This window comes from Pelophylax lessonae, assembly GCF_965119305.1.
Source record: "Pelophylax lessonae genome assembly, chromosome: 5".
Taxonomy (NCBI): Eukaryota; Metazoa; Chordata; class Amphibia; order Anura; family Ranidae; genus Pelophylax; species Pelophylax lessonae.
This window is the reverse complement of record NC_138772.1, coordinates 421,128,542-421,150,559: the sequence shown is the minus strand read 5'-3', so window position 1 is coordinate 421,150,559 and position 22,018 is coordinate 421,128,542. Positions and strand designations below refer to the sequence as shown.

Sequence of the window (22,018 nt, the reverse complement as noted above, 5' to 3'; positions counted from 1 at the left end):
AACTATGGGATAGATTTATGGACTTTTGTATTTTGTTTTTATTAGTAATGGCAGCGATAAGCGATTTTTAGAGGGACTGAGACATTGCAGTGGACAGATCTGACACTAAGTGACAGTTTTTGGGGACCGGTGACACCAATACAGTGATCAGTGCTAAAAAATATGCACTGTTACTGTATAAATGACAATGCCCCACACCAATGACTGGGCCCTGGGCAGCTGCCCCTTTTGCCCTGTGTTAAAGACGGCTCTGGCCGGATCCACAAACTGGCACGTACGCCCCTTAGAGCCTTAAAGCGAAATAACGTATATGTATGAGATTTTGCACTTAAGGGCGGCCCTGTCGCAGTATATGTACGGTGGGCGGTCCTTAAGTGGTTAATGAAAGTGGTTCTTAGGCCGGGTCCACACATATGCCAATTGGATGTGGGTTTCCCTGCATCCAATGTCCATGACAGGCGAGTGTGACCAGCTCACAATGGAGCCGGGTCACACATGTTTGGGGCGGTCGCAGTCCGCATTCTAAAAGGGTCCTGTGCGTCTTTGGGTCCAATTCAGGTGCGAATTCAGGCAAAAATTCAGACCTGATTCACACGGGACCCCAGGCACGAACCCACGGGTGCATACGTGTGAACCCAGCCTAACGGGATTCCCTACATGAACTACCTCAGCTCTGGAAGGTTTTATCCTCTTCTTGAACAGGCCATTTTTCGTTATTTAGCACTGCATTATTTTAACTGGTAATTCCACGGTCATGCAACGCTGTACCCAGATAAAATTTATAGAATTTCTTTACACAAATAGAGCTTTCTTTACTTTCAATGTTTTTTATCACTATAGAGCTCTCTTTAGTATTTGATCACCACTGGTATTTTTATTATTTATTATTTAAATGACCAAAAAATTAAAAAAACAAAAACAATATGTTTTACTTTCTGCTATAAAATATATCCCATAAAACTATTACTGCGGCAGGCAATTTGACACTAACTGATGCTGGGGGAACAGACTAGCTGCCAATGAGATCACCAGTGACACTCATACAGTGATCAGTGATAATACCGTATGGCAGCACTCATGGTTGCACTGTGGGGAGCAGCACGGAGTCTGGAGCCTGGGTTCACACTTGTGTGATCAGACACTGCATGTGATTCACACAGGAATCGCACTGCATTCCTGTGCACATCACATGCAATGTCTGTGTAGTGTGACTTCAGCCATACATTTTGTATGGCTAAAATTGCATCGCATCTGCACCAAAATGATGCAGGACCCTTTTTACTCCCCTGCACCAGAATCGCATCACATGAATGTTCACAACCAGATGCGATTCTGACAATCGTACTGCATTTTGCAATCTGTTTCGGGGTCTAGTTATGATACCATTGACACCCGCAGCAGATTGAATGGACGCTGTGCGATTGCAATGCAGTGCGGGAAATGCACAGGATTTGCTGCGGTTCCAGCATTGCACAAGTGTGAACCAGGGCAGAGTGTCCATGGCAGACACTTTGTGCATGTTCACCCAGGCTGCCCAGTGCCATTGGTGGTTATACTGCAGGCGCCTATGTCCTAGCAACCAATGACACTGGTTGCGGCCCCACCACCAGTGTCCAACAAGCCAAGATACTTTGTGCCCTGGCCTCCAATGTCTTGCAACCAGTGATGCTGTGTGACCTGGTTGCCAGCATCCTAGCAACCAATGATGCTGTGTGACCTGGCTGCCAGAGTTCCAGCAACCAATGACACTGTGTGACCTGGCTGCCAGAGTTCCAGCAACCAATGACACTGTGTGACCTGGCTGCCAGAGTTCCAGCAACCAATGACACTTTGTGACCTGGCTGCCAGCATCCTAGCAACCAATGATGCTTTGTGACCTGGCTGCCAGCATCCTAGCAACCAATGATGCTGTGTGACCTGGCTGCCAGAGTTCTAGCAGCCAATGACGCTGTGTGACCTGGCTGCCAGAATTCTAGCAACCAATGACGCTGTGTGACCTGGCTGCCAGAGTTCTAGCAGCCAATGACGCTGTGTGACCTGGCTGCCAGAGTTCCAGCAATCAATGACACTGTGTGACCTGGCTGCCAGAATTCTAGCAACCAATGACGCTGTGTGACCTGGCTGCCAGAGTTCTAGCAACCAATGACACTGTGTGACCTGGCTGCCAGAGTTCTAGCAGCCAATGACACTGTGTGACCTGGCTGCCAGAGTTCCAGCAATCAATGACACTGTGTGACCTGGCTGCCAGAATTCTAGCAACCAATGACGCTGTGTGACCTGGCTGCCAGAGTTCCAGCAACCAATGACACTGTGTGACCTGGCTGCCAGCATCCTAGCAACCAATGATGCTTTGTGACCTGGCTGCCAGAATTCTAGCAACCAATGATGCTGTGTGACCTGGCTACCAGAGTTCTAGCAGCCAATGACGCTGTGTGACCTGGCTGCCAGAATTCTAGCAACCAATAACGCTGTGTGACCTGGCTGCCAGAGTTCCAGCAACCAATGACACTGTGTGACCTGGCTGCCAGAATTCTAGCAACCAATGACGCTGTGTGACCTGGCTGCCAGAGTTCCAGCAACCCATGACACTGTGTGACCTGGCTGCCAGCATCCTAGGAACCAATGATGCTGTGTGACCTGGCAGCCAGAGTTCTAGCAGCCAATGACACTGTGTGACCTGGCTGCCAGAATTCTAGCAACCAATGACGCTGTGTGACCTGGCTGCCAGAGTTCTAGAAACCAATGACACTGTGTGACCTGGCTGCCAGAGTTCTAGCAACCAATGACGCTGTGTGACCTGGCTGCCAGAATTCTAGCAACCAATGACGCTGTGTGACCTGGCTGCCAGAGTTCTAGTAACCAATGACGCTGTGTGACCTGGCTGCCAGAGTTCTAGCAACCAATGACGCTGTGTGACCTGGCTGCCAGTGTCTTAGCAATCAATGATGCTGTGGGGTTGATTAAATAAAACTGTAAGGAGAGCAAAATCTGGTGCAAATCAGTATAGAAACCAATTATATTCCAGGTTTTTTAACTGAACAAACTGAAGTTAGAAGCTGATTGGCTACCATGCACAGCTGCATCAGATTTTGCACTCTACAGTTTTAGTAAATCAACCCCTGCATGACTTGACTACCAGCTTCCTAGCAACCAATGACGCTTTGTGACCTGGCTTACACTGTCCTAGCAACTAATGACACCGTGTGATCTGGTTGCCAGCGATTTAGCAACCAATGATGCTGTGGGGTTGATTTACTAAAACTGGAGAGTGCAAAATCTGGTGCAAATCTGCATAGAGACCAATCATCTTCCAGGATTTTTTAATTGAACAAGCTGAAGTTAGAAGCTGATTGGCTACTGTGCACAGCTGCACCAGATTTTAAACTTTTCACTTTTTTAGTAAATCAACCCATGTGTGACCTGGCTGCCAGCGTCTTAGCAACCAATGACATTGTGTGACCTGGCAGACAGCGTCCTAGCAACCAATGACATTGGGTGACCTGACTGCCAGCATCCTAGCAACCAATGATGCTGTGTGACCTGGCTTCCAGCATCTTAGCAACCAATGATGCTATGTGACTTGGCTGCCAGCATCCTAGCAACCAATGATGCTATGTGACTTGGCTGCCAGTGTCCCAGCAACCAATGGCTGTCATTGTCCTAGCAACCAATGATGCTCTGTGATCTGGCTGCCAGTGTCCTAGCAACAAATGACACTATGCCACCTGGCTGCTAGTGTCCTAGCAACCAATGACACTGTGTGACCTGGCTGCTAGTGCCCTAGCAACCAATGACGCTGTGTGACCTGGCTGCTAGTGTCCTAGCAACCAATGACACTGTGTGACCTGGCTGCTAGTGTCCTAGCAACCAATGATGCTGTGTGACCTGACTGCTAGTGTCCTAGCAACCAATGACGCTGTGTGACCTGGCTGCAAGTGTCCTAGCAACCAATGATGCTGTGCAGCTTGGCTGCCAATTTCATAGCAGCCAAGGAGGTTGGGCAAAAGCAGTGCAGCCACATTCTTCCTAGCAACTAACAATGCTGTGGGGTCCCGCTGCCAGCATCCTAGCAACCATCGTCAGGAAGTAGCGATGGCAAACATGTCCACCTCAAGTGGCGTCTGCCCTCAGCACAGCTCTGCATCGTTGATTTGGCAGAGTAAAAAATGCTCCAATATTTAGAGGCAGTTCATACCACATGCAGTCCAGTGCGCTTTTTTTCTGGATCAAAAATGCATGAAAACTAGATTATATGGTTTCCAATGGCTTAGTTCACACCAGTGTGATCAGTTCCAGAAATAAAAGTAGAACATGATGCATTTTCCTGCACTGGAATGCGATAAAATGCATTGGAATGCATTTAAAAACGCACCAGACCCCAATATTGGGGGGGGGGGAATAAATATAAAAGCATCTGGAATGCATCCAGGAAACACATCAAAAATGCACTGGACCGCGTCAAAAATGTAGTTAAACATGCATGCAGAAATGCGTCCGGAATGGATGGAGTGCGTTTTTGTGGTGTGATCCTTACGCTAAAATAAAATGACGAATTTTCTTGCTTTACTTTAATTTTCAAAGTTTGAAAACAATGTTTGCCATGACATCATCCTGTGGAAGTTTATATGAGGTTATACTTGTATAGATCTATTGAAGGGCTGTGAGGAGATTGGCATTGAGCGGTATGACACACAGCGCCCCCTGGCGGGTGATGGAGGAAGTGTATACCCGTGTAGAGGGAGTCTGGGGATGCGGAGTGATAGAACACAGGCTGTACACGGGCCTGTATGTACTCCGTGCTCCCCCCCTCCCCCGTCCTGCATCGCCAGAAAGAGCTCGGGGCATCTGTGAGAAGACGGCGGCCGGCCGGGCGGGGACCGAGTGTGCCGCCACCCCTGACACCCTTCCCCGCTTCTCATGGTGAGTGGTCGGTGTCTGGGTCAGTATGGAGTCAGAGGAGGCTTGTGGCGCAGTCAGCGGCTGTGTGTGTCAGGCATGGAGGAGCTCTGTAGGGGGCGGGGCCTGCTGGGACTTGTAGTTCTTCAGGGCTATCGTTGTGTGGTTCCCCCCTCCCCCCTGTACATGTGGCATTCAGTCTCCCCCCCCCCCCCCAACTAGGGTTGCCACCTCACCCCTTTATACCAGGACACATAATAATTACACAGGTTCTGAGGCTGATTAAGGTTGTATATAAACTCACTTGGTGCCTTATGTGCATTATTTCAGCCTCAGAACCTGTGTATATAATATGTGTCCTGGATTAAAGGGACCCCCACCCCCCACACCACACTGACAGCTGTCCTGTGACAACTCTGACTCAACTTTCCCATCTTCCTGTCCTGGGGACACGGCACCTCCTTTATGTAGATGTGAGGTCCATTCACACCGATCACACTGTACACTACATACTATGTACATGTCACCCTCCGATCACACTGTACACTATATACCATGTACATGTCACCCTCCGATCACACCGTACACTACATACCATGTACATGTCACCCCCCCCGATCACACCGTACACTACATACTATGTACATGTCACCCTCCGATCACACTGTACACTATATACCATGTACATGTCACCCTCCGATCACACCGTACACTACATACCATGTACATGTCACCCCCCCCGATCACACCGTACACTACATACCATGTACATGTCACCCTCCGATCACACCGTACACTACATACCATGTACATGTCACCCTCCGATCACACTGTACACTATATACCATGTACATGTCACCCTCCGATCACACCGTACACTACATACCATGTACATGTCACCCTCCGATCACACCGTACACTACATACCATGTACATGTCACCACCGATCACACCGTACACTACATACTATGTACATGTCACCCTCCGATCACACCGTACACTACATACCATGTACATGTCACCCTCCGATCACACCGTACACTACATACCATGTACATGTCACCCTCCGATCACACCGTACACTACATACTATGTACATGTCACCCTCCGATCACACCGTACACTACATACTATGTACATGTCACCCCCCCCCCCCCCCGATCACACCGTACACTACATACTATGTACATGTCACCCCCCCCCCGATCACACTGTACACTACATACTATGTACATGTCACCCTCCGATCACACTGTACACTATATACCATGTACATGTCACCCTCCGATCACACCGTACACTACATACCATGTACATGTCACCCCCCCCCCCGATCACACCGTACACTACATACTATGTACATGTCACCCTCCGATCACACTGTACACTATATACCATGTACATGTCACCCTCCGATCACACCGTACACTACATACCATGTACATGTCACCCCCCCCGATCACACCGTACACTACATACCATGTACATGTCACCCTCCGATCACACCGTACACTACATACCATGTACATGTCACCCTCCGATCACACTGTACACTATATACCATGTACATGTCACCCTCCGATCACACCGTACACTATATACCATGTACATGTCACCCTCCGATCACACCGTACACTACATACCATGTACATGTCACCCTCCGATCACACCGTACACTACATACCATGTACATGTCACCACCGATCACACCGTACACTACATACTATGTACATGTCACCCTCCGATCACACCGTACACTACATACCATGTACATGTCACCCTCCGATCACACCGTACACTACATACCATGTACATGTCACCCTCCGATCACACCGTACACTACATACCATGTACATGTCACCCTCCGATCACACCGTACACTACATACCATGTACATGTCACCCTCCGATCACACCGTACACTACATACCATGTACATGTCACCCTCCGATCACACCGTACACTACATACCATGTACATGTCACCCTCCGATCACACTGTACACTACATACTATGTACATGTCACCCTCCGATCACACCGTACACTACATACCATGTACATGTCACCCTCCGATCACACCGTACACTACATACCATGTACATGTCACCCTCCGATCACACCGTACACTACATACCATGTACATGTCACCCTCCGATCACACCGTACACTACATACCATGTACATGTCCCCCCTCCGATCACACCGTACACTACATACCATGTACATGTCACCCTCCGATCACACCGTACACTACATACCATGTACATGTCACCCTCCGATCACACCGTACCCTACATACCATGTACATGTCACCCTCCGATCACACCGTACACTACATACCATGTACATGTCACCCTCCGATCACACCGTACCCTACATACCATGTACATGTCACCCTCCGATCACACCGTACACTACATACCATGTACATGTCACCCTCCGATCACACTGTACACTACATACTATGTACATGTCACCCCCCGATCACACTGTACACTACATACTATGTACATGTCACCCTCCGATCACACCGTACACTACATACCATGTACATGTCACCCCCCGATCACACTGTACACTACATACTATGTACATGTCACCCTCCGATCACACCGTACACTACATACCATGTACATGTCCCCCCTCCGATCACACCGTACACTACATACCATGTACATGTCACCCTCCGATCACACCGTACACTACATACCATGTACATGTCACCCTCCGATCACACCGGACACTACATACCATGTACATGTCACCCTCTGATCACACCGTACACTACATACCATGTACATGTCACCCCCCCCGATCACACCGTACACTACATACTATGTACATGTCACCCTCCGATCACACTGTACACTATATACCATGTACATGTCACCCTCCGATCACACCGTACACTACATACCATGTACATGTCACCCCCCCCGATCACACCGTACACTACATACCATGTACATGTCACCCTCCGATCACACCGTACACTACATACCATGTACATGTCACCCTCCGATCACACTGTACACTATATACCATGTACATGTCACCCTCCGATCACACCGTACACTATATACCATGTACATGTCACCCTCCGATCACACCGTACACTACATACCATGTACATGTCACCCTCCGATCACACCGTACACTACATACCATGTACATGTCACCACCGATCACACCGTACACTACATACTATGTACATGTCACCCTCCGATCACACCGTACACTACATACCATGTACATGTCACCCTCCGATCACACCGTACACTACATACCATGTACATGTCACCCTCCGATCACACCGTACACTACATACCATGTACATGTCACCCTCCGATCACACCGTACACTACATACCATGTACATGTCACCCTCCGATCACACCGTACACTACATACCATGTACATGTCACCCTCCGATCACACCGTACACTACATACCATGTACATGTCACCCTCCGATCACACTGTACACTACATACTATGTACATGTCACCCTCCGATCACACCGTACACTACATACCATGTACATGTCACCCTCCGATCACACCGTACACTACATACCATGTACATGTCACCCTCCGATCACACCGTACACTACATACCATGTACATGTCACCCTCCGATCACACCGTACACTACATACCATGTACATGTCCCCCCTCCGATCACACCGTACACTACATACCATGTACATGTCACCCTCCGATCACACCGTACACTACATACCATGTACATGTCACCCTCCGATCACACCGTACCCTACATACCATGTACATGTCACCCTCCGATCACACCGTACACTACATACCATGTACATGTCACCCTCCGATCACACCGTACCCTACATACCATGTACATGTCACCCTCCGATCACACCGTACACTACATACCATGTACATGTCACCCTCCGATCACACTGTACACTACATACTATGTACATGTCACCCCCCGATCACACTGTACACTACATACTATGTACATGTCACCCTCCGATCACACCGTACACTACATACCATGTACATGTCACCACCGATCACACCGTACACTACATACCATGTACATGTCACCACCGATCACACCGTACACTACATACCATGTACATGTCACCCTCCGATCACACCGTACACTACATACCATGTACATGTCACCCTCCGATCACACCGTACACTACATACCATGTACATGTCACCCCCCGATCACACTGTACACTACATACTATGTACATGTCACCCTCCGATCACACCGTACACTACATACCATGTACATGTCACCCCCCGATCACACTGTACACTACATACTATGTACATGTCACCCTCCGATCACACTGTACACTATATACCATGTACATGTCACCCTCCGATCACACCGTACACTATATACCATGTACATGTCACCCTCCGATCACACCGTACACTACATACCATGTACATGTCACCCTCCGATCACACCGTACACTACATACCATGTACATGTCACCACCGATCACACCGTACACTACATACTATGTACATGTCACCCTCCGATCACACCGTACACTACATACCATGTACATGTCACCCTCCGATCACACCGTACACTACATACCATGTACATGTCACCCTCCGATCACACCGTACACTACATACCATGTACATGTCACCCTCCGATCACACCGTACACTACATACCATGTACATGTCACCCTCCGATCACACCGTACACTACATACCATGTACATGTCACCCTCCGATCACACCGTACACTACATACCATGTACATGTCACCCTCCGATCACACTGTACACTACATACTATGTACATGTCACCCTCCGATCACACCGTACACTACATACCATGTACATGTCACCCTCCGATCACACCGTACACTACATACCATGTACATGTCACCCTCCGATCACACCGTACACTACATACCATGTACATGTCACCCTCCGATCACACCGTACACTACATACCATGTACATGTCCCCCCTCCGATCACACCGTACACTACATACCATGTACATGTCACCCTCCGATCACACCGTACACTACATACCATGTACATGTCACCCTCCGATCACACCGTACCCTACATACCATGTACATGTCACCCTCCGATCACACCGTACACTACATACCATGTACATGTCACCCTCCGATCACACCGTACCCTACATACCATGTACATGTCACCCTCCGATCACACCGTACACTACATACCATGTACATGTCACCCTCCGATCACACTGTACACTACATACTATGTACATGTCACCCCCCGATCACACTGTACACTACATACTATGTACATGTCACCCTCCGATCACACCGTACACTACATACCATGTACATGTCACCCCCCGATCACACTGTACACTACATACTATGTACATGTCACCCTCCGATCACACCGTACACTACATACCATGTACATGTCCCCCCTCCGATCACACCGTACACTACATACCATGTACATGTCACCCTCCGATCACACCGTACACTACATACCATGTACATGTCACCCTCCGATCACACCGGACACTACATACCATGTACATGTCACCCTCTGATCACACCGTACACTACATACCATGTACATGTCACCCCCCCCGATCACACCGTACACTACATACTATGTACATGTCACCCTCCGATCACACTGTACACTATATACCATGTACATGTCACCCTCCGATCACACCGTACACTACATACCATGTACATGTCACCCCCCCCGATCACACCGTACACTACATACCATGTACATGTCACCCTCCGATCACACCGTACACTACATACCATGTACATGTCACCCTCCGATCACACTGTACACTATATACCATGTACATGTCACCCTCCGATCACACCGTACACTATATACCATGTACATGTCACCCTCCGATCACACCGTACACTACATACCATGTACATGTCACCCTCCGATCACACCGTACACTACATACCATGTACATGTCACCACCGATCACACCGTACACTACATACTATGTACATGTCACCCTCCGATCACACCGTACACTACATACCATGTACATGTCACCCTCCGATCACACCGTACACTACATACCATGTACATGTCACCCTCCGATCACACCGTACACTACATACCATGTACATGTCACCCTCCGATCACACCGTACACTACATACCATGTACATGTCACCCTCCGATCACACCGTACACTACATACCATGTACATGTCACCCTCCGATCACACCGTACACTACATACCATGTACATGTCACCCTCCGATCACACTGTACACTACATACTATGTACATGTCACCCTCCGATCACACCGTACACTACATACCATGTACATGTCACCCTCCGATCACACCGTACACTACATACCATGTACATGTCACCCTCCGATCACACCGTACACTACATACCATGTACATGTCACCCTCCGATCACACCGTACACTACATACCATGTACATGTCCCCCCTCCGATCACACCGTACACTACATACCATGTACATGTCACCCTCCGATCACACCGTACACTACATACCATGTACATGTCACCCTCCGATCACACCGTACCCTACATACCATGTACATGTCACCCTCCGATCACACCGTACACTACATACCATGTACATGTCACCCTCCGATCACACCGTACCCTACATACCATGTACATGTCACCCTCCGATCACACCGTACACTACATACCATGTACATGTCACCCTCCGATCACACTGTACACTACATACTATGTACATGTCACCCCCCGATCACACTGTACACTACATACTATGTACATGTCACCCTCCGATCACACCGTACACTACATACCATGTACATGTCACCCCCCGATCACACTGTACACTACATACTATGTACATGTCACCCTCCGATCACACCGTACACTACATACCATGTACATGTCCCCCCTCCGATCACACCGTACACTACATACCATGTACATGTCACCCTCCGATCACACCGTACACTACATACCATGTACATGTCACCCTCCGATCACACCGGACACTACATACCATGTACATGTCACCCTCTGATCACACCGTACACTACATACCATGTACATGTCACCCACCGATTACATCACAATACACCTGGCTGACCGGTCACTTTGTGACCCTCTTATAAACTTTAAACTCTTGCTGACCGCCAGTAGTACATGTACAGGCAGCAGCTGCGGGCGCAGCGACATACCCGTAAATCTCTGTGTACTTCCTCGTATAGAGGCGCGCATGCTGAACTATGCTTTGATTGGACAAGAGTTTGCCAAACATTTTGGCTGTATACAGGCTGATTGGCTGTGGCCAATCGCAGCACAGAGATCTGGCCTGGCTGGGTCTCTCCCTGCAATCAGGCACCGTTCAGAACTGAAAGCAAGGAGAGACCCAGCCAGATGATCTGTGAGTAAGCCCTGGTTCACACTGCTGCGATCTGACAGTTCCAAATGCACAACAATTCGCACCCTATTGCCCACATTGGCACTGCTCTGATCACCGCAAGTCGCGCTCCTTTTTCTTTCATTGCGACTTGCATAGACTTCTGTTAAATGAAGACGCAAGCTGCAATGAAATCAGAGGCACCGATCTGTGGCCTAGAAATCACAGGGAAGTAGCACAATTTCAAAGCCGCACTGGTGTGGACCAGCACACAAATACTTGTTAGGTACATATTTACCCCTTGGTGGCCCTCCTGATCATTCCTGTCACCCAGACAGTGTAGTTAGTACAGTATTATCACTAGTGCACACCGGCTAAAAGTCGGATGACATCGGCCGGTTCAATTAAAAACAGCCGACTGTCGGCTTCTGTTAGATGAACATGCTGGAAAACTTGCAGCCGACTGGCCATTGGCTGAGAGCGCTAATCTGAGTGTTTCGGCAGGGGGGCTATTCCCCTATCAGAACACAATAGCTCAGCAGGGGAGATAGCTGTACTAATGTTGGATTGTTAGTACAGCAGCTCCAACCAGAGCTGGCAGTTTTTTTTGCATTCAACCCGCTTGGTTGAATGGAAAAAAAAACACTGTGTGTACCAGGCTTTAGTGTCACTAGAGACATCAGTGTCAGTTTGTGTCCCCCCCCCCCCCAGCCAGTGTCAGTTAGAACCAAATTGCCCACCACCCTGTCACAGTCACATTATAAGTCGCTGATCACCGCCTTTACCAGTATAGCGTCTGTACGGATCAGTATCTTGATCACGATCAGAACTATACTAGGGTCCCCAATATAATAGGGTCCCCAAGGGATCGACCGATAATCGGCACCACCGATATATCGGGGGCCGATATACACTTTCCTGGATATATCGGAATCGGCCCCGGAGGTTACCGATATTGCCGATATTTAGGGAAAGTGCTTGTACCAGTGTGATGCCTTCAGCTAGAGGCATCACCCCGGCACCGGCGTCCATAGCTGACGATCTGCTGTCTTGTAATGACAACCGATGCGGCTTAGAAGCCGCTCGACTGTCATTACAATGAGCGGGAGGGGATGCCCCCCCCCTCCCACCGCTTTCCGCGGCTCGCCAGGGTCTCCCGTCCCACCAGGAGACCCGGGCATCCTACCTGCACGGACGCCAAAGAGAAGACCTGATTAAAGCCGCATTCGGCTCTGATCGGGTCTCCATGTAAACAACCCGGAAGTGATGTAATGACACTTCTGGGTACTCGGCGCCACATTAAAAAAACTGACAGCATTCAAAACAGCCAAACTTGGTGTTTTGAATGCTTTTCAGTGCCGAGAAGGGGTTTGGAGAAGTCCCTCCACAAGAGTACCTGGAAAAAAAAAAAATAAATAAATAAAACATTTTTTACATGCCCGAAAATTTATCGGCCGATATTGACCGATTTCCGATGACCAAAGCATTGGTATCAGCACTAAAAAAACAACATTGGTCGATCACTAATTTATTTATATATATATATATATATATATATATATATATATATATATATATATATATATATATATATATATATATATATATATATATATATTGGTCTTTTTTTTTTCATTTATATAATAACAATAAAAAAAAAAAACCCTGAGGTAGTCAAGTACCGTAAAAAAAAAAAAAAAAAAGCTATTTTTGTTGGAACAAAACAATAACCGTTTGGTTTGGTTACAGTGTTGCATGATGATGACGATATTGTCAGTAAACCACATTAGGTCTACCCTATAGCAGTTTTAATGCTACAGGGCAGCAGCTGAGCACCAGATCACATGTGTGTGTATATATGTATGTGATCCGACACATACGGGTAGGGGGCACACATACATGACATGCTGCCAGCAGGGGCAGGGTACCCGATGTCCTCCAGCACCCGCAGATTGTTGGGCAGAGACACAGAACGGCGATCTACCTATGTAAACAAGGCAGATCGCTGTTCTGACAGGAGGGAAAGGATGGAAATTGTATCCCTGTGAAACAGGAGGGAGTACATTCTATCTCTTCCCCTAGTAAAAGCATCTAACACAGTACACATAAACACTAATTGGGCACACAGTTAACCCTTTGATCGCTCCTGATGTTAACCCCTTCCCAGCCAGTGTCATTAGTACAGTGACAGTGTATATTGTTTTTTAGCACTGGTCCCCAAAATGTGTCCGAATGTCCACGGCAATATCGTAGTCCCGCCATAAGTTGCTGATCACCGCCATTACTAGAAAAAAAAATCCCATAGTTTGTAGATGCTATAACTTTTGCCCAGACCAATCAATATACGCTTATTGGGATTCTTTCTTACCAAAAATTTATAGCAGGATACATATTGGCCTGAACTTATGAAGAAGTTGTTTTTTTTAATTTTCTTTTGGATATGTTATAACAGAAAGTAAAAATTATTGTTTGTTTTTTTTAATTGTCGGTATTTTTTTTTTCATAGCGCAAAACATAAAGGCCCCGTACACACTAGGGCGATCCGACTTCCAGGGGCGACCTCCGAGGTCGCGGTGTGAGCAGCGCGCCGTGACCTCGGAGCGGCCGGCACGGACTTCATAACATTGAAGTCTATGCAGGTCGCTCCGGGTCGCCCCAAAGAAGCTCCGGACCCTTTTTCTAAGTCGGAGCGACTTGTGTCGCTCCTATTAGAACGGGTCCGCAGCTTCCCTATGGAAGGCGACCTACGGCGACCTGTGAGGCGACCAGGTCACCTCACAGGTCGCCCCAGTGTGAACGGGGACAAAAAGTCCTGTGGTGATCAAAAAGCTCTATTTGTGGGGATAAAGGACATACATTTATTGGGTACAGTGTCGCACGACCGCACAATTGTCAGTTAAACTAACGCAGTGTCATAACGCATAAAATGCCCTGGTCATGAAAGTCTCTCCGCTATCAGAATACAAACCCTTTGTGGGAATGATTCCCCTCTCTACATTAAGTGTGTAGATGGGGGAGCCCAGTCATTTTTTTCATTCAACATGCTGGTTAAATAAAAAACTAAAATCATGGAAGAAGAATGGTGTAGGAGCTGCTTACGTTCGTTTACCTTTCCTTCAACATTTCCCACCCTCCCTGTCACCTTCTTCTGGGTGCCGGTCTTCAGCTGTTTTCATTGGCTGGAGCAGGATGCTGTAACAGATTTGTAGGAGACAGCCATCCCGGCACACAGGGACCGCGGGACCATGCCAAGGATGTAAGCTGCAGGGCTCAGTTTTCATGCCTGAGAACTCTGCAATCAGGCAGGTAGGTGTAGTGTCAGAAGAGGCATCACATGTGTCTTCTGCAGAGCTACCAGCTTGCAGTTTGTGATTTTAGTTCGGTTTTAAAGTGAATGTAAAGTCTGATTTTTTTTTCCAATAAAAATACCAAACATGTTATACTTACCTGCCCTGTGCAGTGGTTTTACACCGAGCAGCCCGCATCCTCCTCTTCCCGGGTCCCACTTCAGCTCTCCTGGACCCTCTCTCCCTTTAAGTGCCCCAATAGCAAGCAGCTTGCTATGGGGGCACCCGAGCCGAGGCACAGCTCCATGTTTGCTACAGTCTGGCCCCACACCCTCTCCTCATTGGCTAACTGACTTTGACAGCAGTGGGAGCCAATGGCACCGCTACTGTGTCTTAGCTAATGAGGCTGAGACAGTCGTGGATATCCCTGGATAGAGAGAGGGCTCAGGTAAGTATTATGGGGGGGCTGAGGGGGGACTGCTGCACACAGAAGGTTTTTATCTTAATGCATAGAATGCATTAGGATAAAAAACCTTTTGACTGTTTGACTTTACAATCCCTTTAATCCCACAGATCTTTAGTCAACTCTGGGGGTTCAATTTAACCAGCCTTTCTCAAACTTTTCAACACGGGAGCCCTTGAAATCCATTTCCAGTCTCTGGGCACCCCAGCTAAAAGTGACTATATCTACAACTCATGATACATTAGTGTGATGGTCAGTGGGAAGAATTCTCCTTACACTTGTGGAGATTGGGAAGAATGACCCCCCTATAGATAGCTAAAAGGATCAATGGTGTCAGGGGGAACTGATCTAATGGGTAGAAATTGCTCAAGGAACCTCTGGAGCCGGGGTCTCCAAACTATGGCCCTCCAGTTGTTCAAGAACTTCAATTCCCATCATGCTTAGTGATGTCTGTGAATGCAGAGTTTTACAATACCTCATGGGACGTGTAGTTCCTCAACAGCTGGAGGGCCAGAGTTTGGAGATCCCTGCTGGAGGAACCCTATGGTTCCATGGAACCCTGGTTGAGAAGCCCTGAGATAAACACTGAATTACATTTCGTTTGCTTAAGCACTGTGTATTCTATGCTTTTAGTTCTACTGTTTCCCAAAACAATTACATTCAAGACATTCAATGAATGATAGTTGGTGTTATAGGTGATCACATATGTAGCACCATGGCAACTGCACATCAGAGGCTAAGATGGCAGCTTCTTTGGCTGTGAAGGGTGGCAGGGTTTAGTTCTGTTTTAAAGCCCTGGCTATAGCCAGTACTAAAGGGTTAAGAAAATACTTATTAACACCTTTTTTTTATCCTGTGTTGCATCTCCTGCAGGCTCTTTGCAGCTACTTCCTGTCTACATGCATGGCATTTCTCAGGGGGGTTCTGATGATTGATGATGACAATAGCTGATCAAGCCTGTGTAATCTACACTGAAGCTTGTAGTCTCCATTGGGAGAGCATGTCACAGGGTGACAACTTAGGAGAACAATTAGGAGACAGTAATAGAGTGTTGTCACCCTATAAGGACCCATCAGACAACGAATGCCAGTATAAATCTGCAATTCTTGCTGGCACAAGAACCTTCTCTATGTGCATTCTGTGTGTGAACAGCCAGATTTCTACTCAATTTGTAGAAATCAATAATTGGTGTCACTGCTGTTCATGTGTAAGTGCTCATCCGAGTTCTTACATGTGACTAGGGGCTGTTACTGGTCCTGGATGCAGCTGGTCATCCAGTTTGTATGGGGCCAAAGCACAGAGAGTCATGGAGTTTAGCTGCCTCTGAATGCTAGAGCCCTCATTTGTCCATCTGAATGAGGCCTAAACAGGGCCGGTGCTTCCACTAGGCAAACTAGGCAGCCGCCTAGGGCGCATTGCCACCTAGGGGCGCAGCCACGATTCAGCACTCACGCTCCATCATGAATGATCCTTGTGAGCTGAGGAAAGGGGCGGCAGTGGGGGAGGAAGAAGGGACAGAGGAAGATGCCAGGTGTCTGGGGCAGTGGCAGAACTACCAGGCCCTGGCTTTCCACCATTGTTGGGGGAGCCCCAAGGAGCAGGAAAGGAGCCCAGAGGAGTGCTAGCTGCATAATGATCCTCTTCCTCTGGAGCTGAGCGGCCTAATCCCTGGGCGGGAAGTGACTCTCTAATCTTAGCTGGTGGGCAGCTGTTCATTTCCCTGGGTCAGTATTAAGCAGGGAGCTGAGGAGAGCTGAACCTGAGCCGGAGCTCGGCACTGGAGGGCGGCACCTTTACTGGAGCAGAAGCGACGAGGCAACGGAATGGTCTGAGGATGTTGGTGATGAAGGAGGTGCAGAGCTCTCTGGCTGCTGCTTCTCCCTCCACCAGGAGCCGGTTGGAGCTGTGGTGAGCACTGTGGTCCAGGGGAGGAGCGTCCTGGGAAAAGGAACCAGCAGAATCATGATGATGGAGGGCAGAGTGCAGGTCACTCTCTTCATACTGCCCAGTGAGTGTCCCCAGAACAGGGGATCAGGGTCCCTGGGTGTGACATGGAGTATCCCTGGTGTGAAAGAGAATTGCGGTCACCAGGTGTGCCATGGGGAATCAGAGTCACCAGGTGTGCCATGGGGAATCAGAGTCACCAGGTGTGACATGGGGGAGAGGGGTCACAAGTGTAACAGGGGTTTGGGGTCACCAGGTGTGCCATGGGGGATTGAGGTCCCCAGGTGTGACATGGAGGAACATCAGGGTCCCCAGGTGTGACATGGAGGAACATCAGGGTCCCCAGGTGTGACATGGAGGAACATCAGGGTCCCCAGGTGTGACATGGAGGAACATTGGGATCTCTGGGTATGACAGCATTACATGGAGGAACCATCAGATCAGGGTCACTGGATATGACATAGAGCATTTTTTAACCCCTTCCCTTTTTTTTTTTTTTTTTTTGAGGGGGGCGCAAGTAGCTGATCTTGCCTAGGGCGTAAAACTAGCATCGGCCCTGGGCCTAAATAGAGACCTTCATAGCAGAATCACCACTGTTTCTTAGTAGTCTATCGTGAAACGACAGAGCATATATCGGATTTTAGTAGTTGGGTTTTGGTATACTTGGACTGCTGACCATTCATCAGCAACAAAGTAAAGTTTTGCTCATCACCCAGACAATGGCGTCATACTGCCGGTGTTTTCAGTGTTGCCACAGCAGTGTTTACTGTGAGCCTGGGGGGGGGGGGGGGGGGTAGTTCTCAGCTCATCTGTCATACAGTTCAGCAAACTCCGCTTAGAAGAAAGCCTGAAGATCTCCGAGTCAGGTTACTTCCACTTTCTTTGCTATGTTTTGTTATACTTTGTTATGCTCAGTTCAGCACTGCATTTGGACGTTATGCAACTTGCAGGCCCTTCCCCATAAATAGACAAAGGTTTACCTGCCATAAATAATAATAAACATGACATCAGTGCAGCTCTGCAAAGCAAAGGGCTGGCTCTATGAGTCATCCTTATCATCAGACAACAGGAAAGCACAAACATGGATTTTCATAGTCATGAACATTATTTAAAAACATGTCTGTGTGGGAAATATGCTAAATAATTTCACACGCTGACAATAAATAAACATCCCAAGACAATTGTGTAAAAAACCTGATGTAGGTAATCCATGAAAGCCGGTAGGTGTAGTTGCAGAATAGAATGGGGAGATTGTGTAAACTGCTGTACAAAAAGCAGATCAGATTGCATAATAAATGGGCAGATTGTGTAAGATCTGTCAAATCGAGCTGAGTGTTTTTGGTAATTTTTCAGGCTTTTTTTCATTTTAATCTTTGTACAGACATAATTGCACATCAGGCTAGAGCGTTTTTTTTTTTTTTTAACCACTTAAGCCCCGGAAGATTTTACCCCCTTCCTGACCAGGGCCTATTTTGCGATACGGCACTGCGTGACTTTAACGGACAATTGCGCAGTCGTGCAATGCTGTACCTAAACAAATTTGACGTCCTTTTTTTCCCACAAACAGAGCTTTCTTTTGGTGGCATTTGATCACCTGTGCGTTTTTTTTTTTACTTTTGCGCTATAAACAAAAAAAGAGCGTAAATTTTGCAAAAATAACAATATTTTTCACATTTTTTTTATATGAGATTCCCAAAACAAAATGTAAAAATAATTTTTTTTTTAACATTTTAGGCCAATTTGTTTTATGCTACATATGTTTGGTAAAAAAAAAATCGCAAAAAGCGTATTTTGATTGGTTTGCGCAAAAGTTATTGCGTTTACTAACTAAGGGAAAGATTTTTGTCTTTTTTTTTCTTTTTTTTTAACGCATAATGGCGGCGATCAGCGTTTTTTTTTTTTTTTTTTGCGGTACTGCCGCAGACAGATCGGACCCTTGTCTGACATTTTTGACACTTTTGGGGTTACCAGTGACATTACTGCAGTAATCAGTGCTATACATATGCACCGTTACTGTAAAATGACACTGGTAGTGAAGGGGTTAACTTTTTTTGAGAGGGAGGGGTTATGTGTGTCCCTAGGGGCGTCATTCTAACTGTGATTGGCTGTGGCTTGAGGTGTATGAACAGTGATCAACGGTCCTACATAGTAGAACCGTATGATTACCATTCATACACAGGGGAGAATGACAGGCGGCTTGTTTACATCAGCCGCCTGCCTTTCTGCCTCTCCACCCGATGATCGCGAGTGACCGGCGGACATCGGGTCCGCCGGTCACACGCGCGGGGGGGTCTGGGAGCGCGCCCGCTCGCTCCCTAGACCCTCACAGGCTAGCGACGTATCCCTACGTCGCTCTGCCTGTGAGGGGCTGACTGCCGACGTAAATAGTCGTGCGGCAGTCGGCAAGTGGTTAAAGCTAGTTACTAGGCAAGACACACACAAAAACTAGTGTTATAGGCATTTTCACACACTCCCATAGAAGTCTATAGTGGTCAAAACACTCAAAGCTCTTGTTTTTTTTTTTCCCCTCGAGCAGTGGGCTTTCAGCAACACTGTGAATAGGCATTTTTGAAAATAATAGAAGTTCTAGTGTCACGTGCTGAAGTATTTCTGGTAAAGCATAAAGTCGTGCTTCGAAAAGCTCAGGTATGAGCTGGGCCTTATGCTAGCCATAGATGCTACAATTTCTTTGACCTCAGAAATAATGAAGGGATCAAGGCAAACTGCCACAGACTGCTTTGATTGTGGCACAGTTCAGCCCCTTGCATGCGTGGCAGGCTTCGTTGGAGTCTGCTTGCCCAGCGGGGAATCTTTCTGCTGATCCCAGATGGCTGGTCCATGTCCACTCTTTAGACACAGTTATGCAGAGCATACACAGCCTGCTCACCTCTATGGGCCGTCGGATGTAAACAGACCGTCTGTCCGTTTATGCCTGACTGCCACCTGATCCGATCTGCCAAACAGATGGGGAACGGATCTTCATCCATCTGTTTTTAGTGGACAGGTTCAGATGTTGATGGGTGTCAATGGACACATGCCCACTGACACCCTTCATTCCATAGAAGAGACTGGAGGGTCCGATTGGGTCCGCCCGTGTGAAAGAACCCCTAGAGATAGGTTGTATTGATCTTTTGCTGGTTTGAAGAGGATGAAATTGCTTGAAAGTCGGCATGCCTGTGATCGACATTGCAAAGCACCAGGTACCATTAGTAGTACCATCTTTCCTTTTGTGGGTTTCCAGTGAAAGTATCCCTTGACTTTTTCCTGTGAAATAGTTTGAATCAGTCCTGATTTTGTACCATGTGCTTTAACACTATATAAAGGAGTTGCATGTAAACATGACTGACCATTTTTTTTCTTGTTTCTTATCTGTGGTTTGCAGACCAGAAGGGCATTAAAGAAGTCTCACCAGAAGTTAAAATGCTTGTTAATACCCCCAGGGCACTTGTCCCTGTTAACATTTGTGCTGTGGTTGCGGAGTATTGTGATTGGATAGCTGGCCCACCCCTTCCTCCACCAATATCCGACCATGCTGAAGTTAGCAGATAGACTTCTGACTGATAGCACACAACCCCTGCCTGCCAGAAGAAATATCTACAGCCCTTTGACTCCACTGCTTCCTTGTATTGACTGAGCTGAAGACCGGCTAGTTCAGAGGACTTTACTACAGTAGTAGCTGGCAGTTTGTATTGTGAATGACAGCAGCTGGAGAGGAGCGCCACCATTCCCAAAGACACAAGCTGACAACAAACAAGTTGGCTACTACATTTGTTCCAGGGAGAATATTGTAATAGCTGCCGGTTGTGGTGTTGTGGACTTGTGTTTTGTGGCAGCTATGGGAGGTCGGGGGCTCAGTATTTTATTAGTACAAACAGAGGAGGTAAAGCCTAACTCCAGGTTTCTTGTGACTTTAAATGTTTTGGACCAAGCAAACTATTTGCTAACAGATGCAGCGGCTGTGAGCACTGTATAAACTGTATGTAATCCCAGTGTTTTGTTCTGGCAGCAGTACGGAGACTACCCATCTCACTCCCAGGACAAAATC

The 22,018-nt window shown here is 47.5% G+C and overlaps 1 protein-coding gene across 2 annotated transcripts in view; it reads left to right on the top strand.

Moving 5' to 3' along the window:
* Positions 1–4,751: 4,751 nt before the first annotated feature.
* PCMTD1 (protein-L-isoaspartate (D-aspartate) O-methyltransferase domain containing 1) overlaps positions 4,752–22,018 on the top strand; it is a 76,106-nt gene continuing 58,839 nt past the window's right edge. For both annotated transcript variants that reach the window (XM_082257846.1, XM_082257847.1), the window contains exon 1: positions 4,752–4,920. The gene's annotated coding sequence lies outside the window, so the exon portion shown is untranslated. The remainder of the gene's footprint in view (positions 4,921–22,018) is intronic.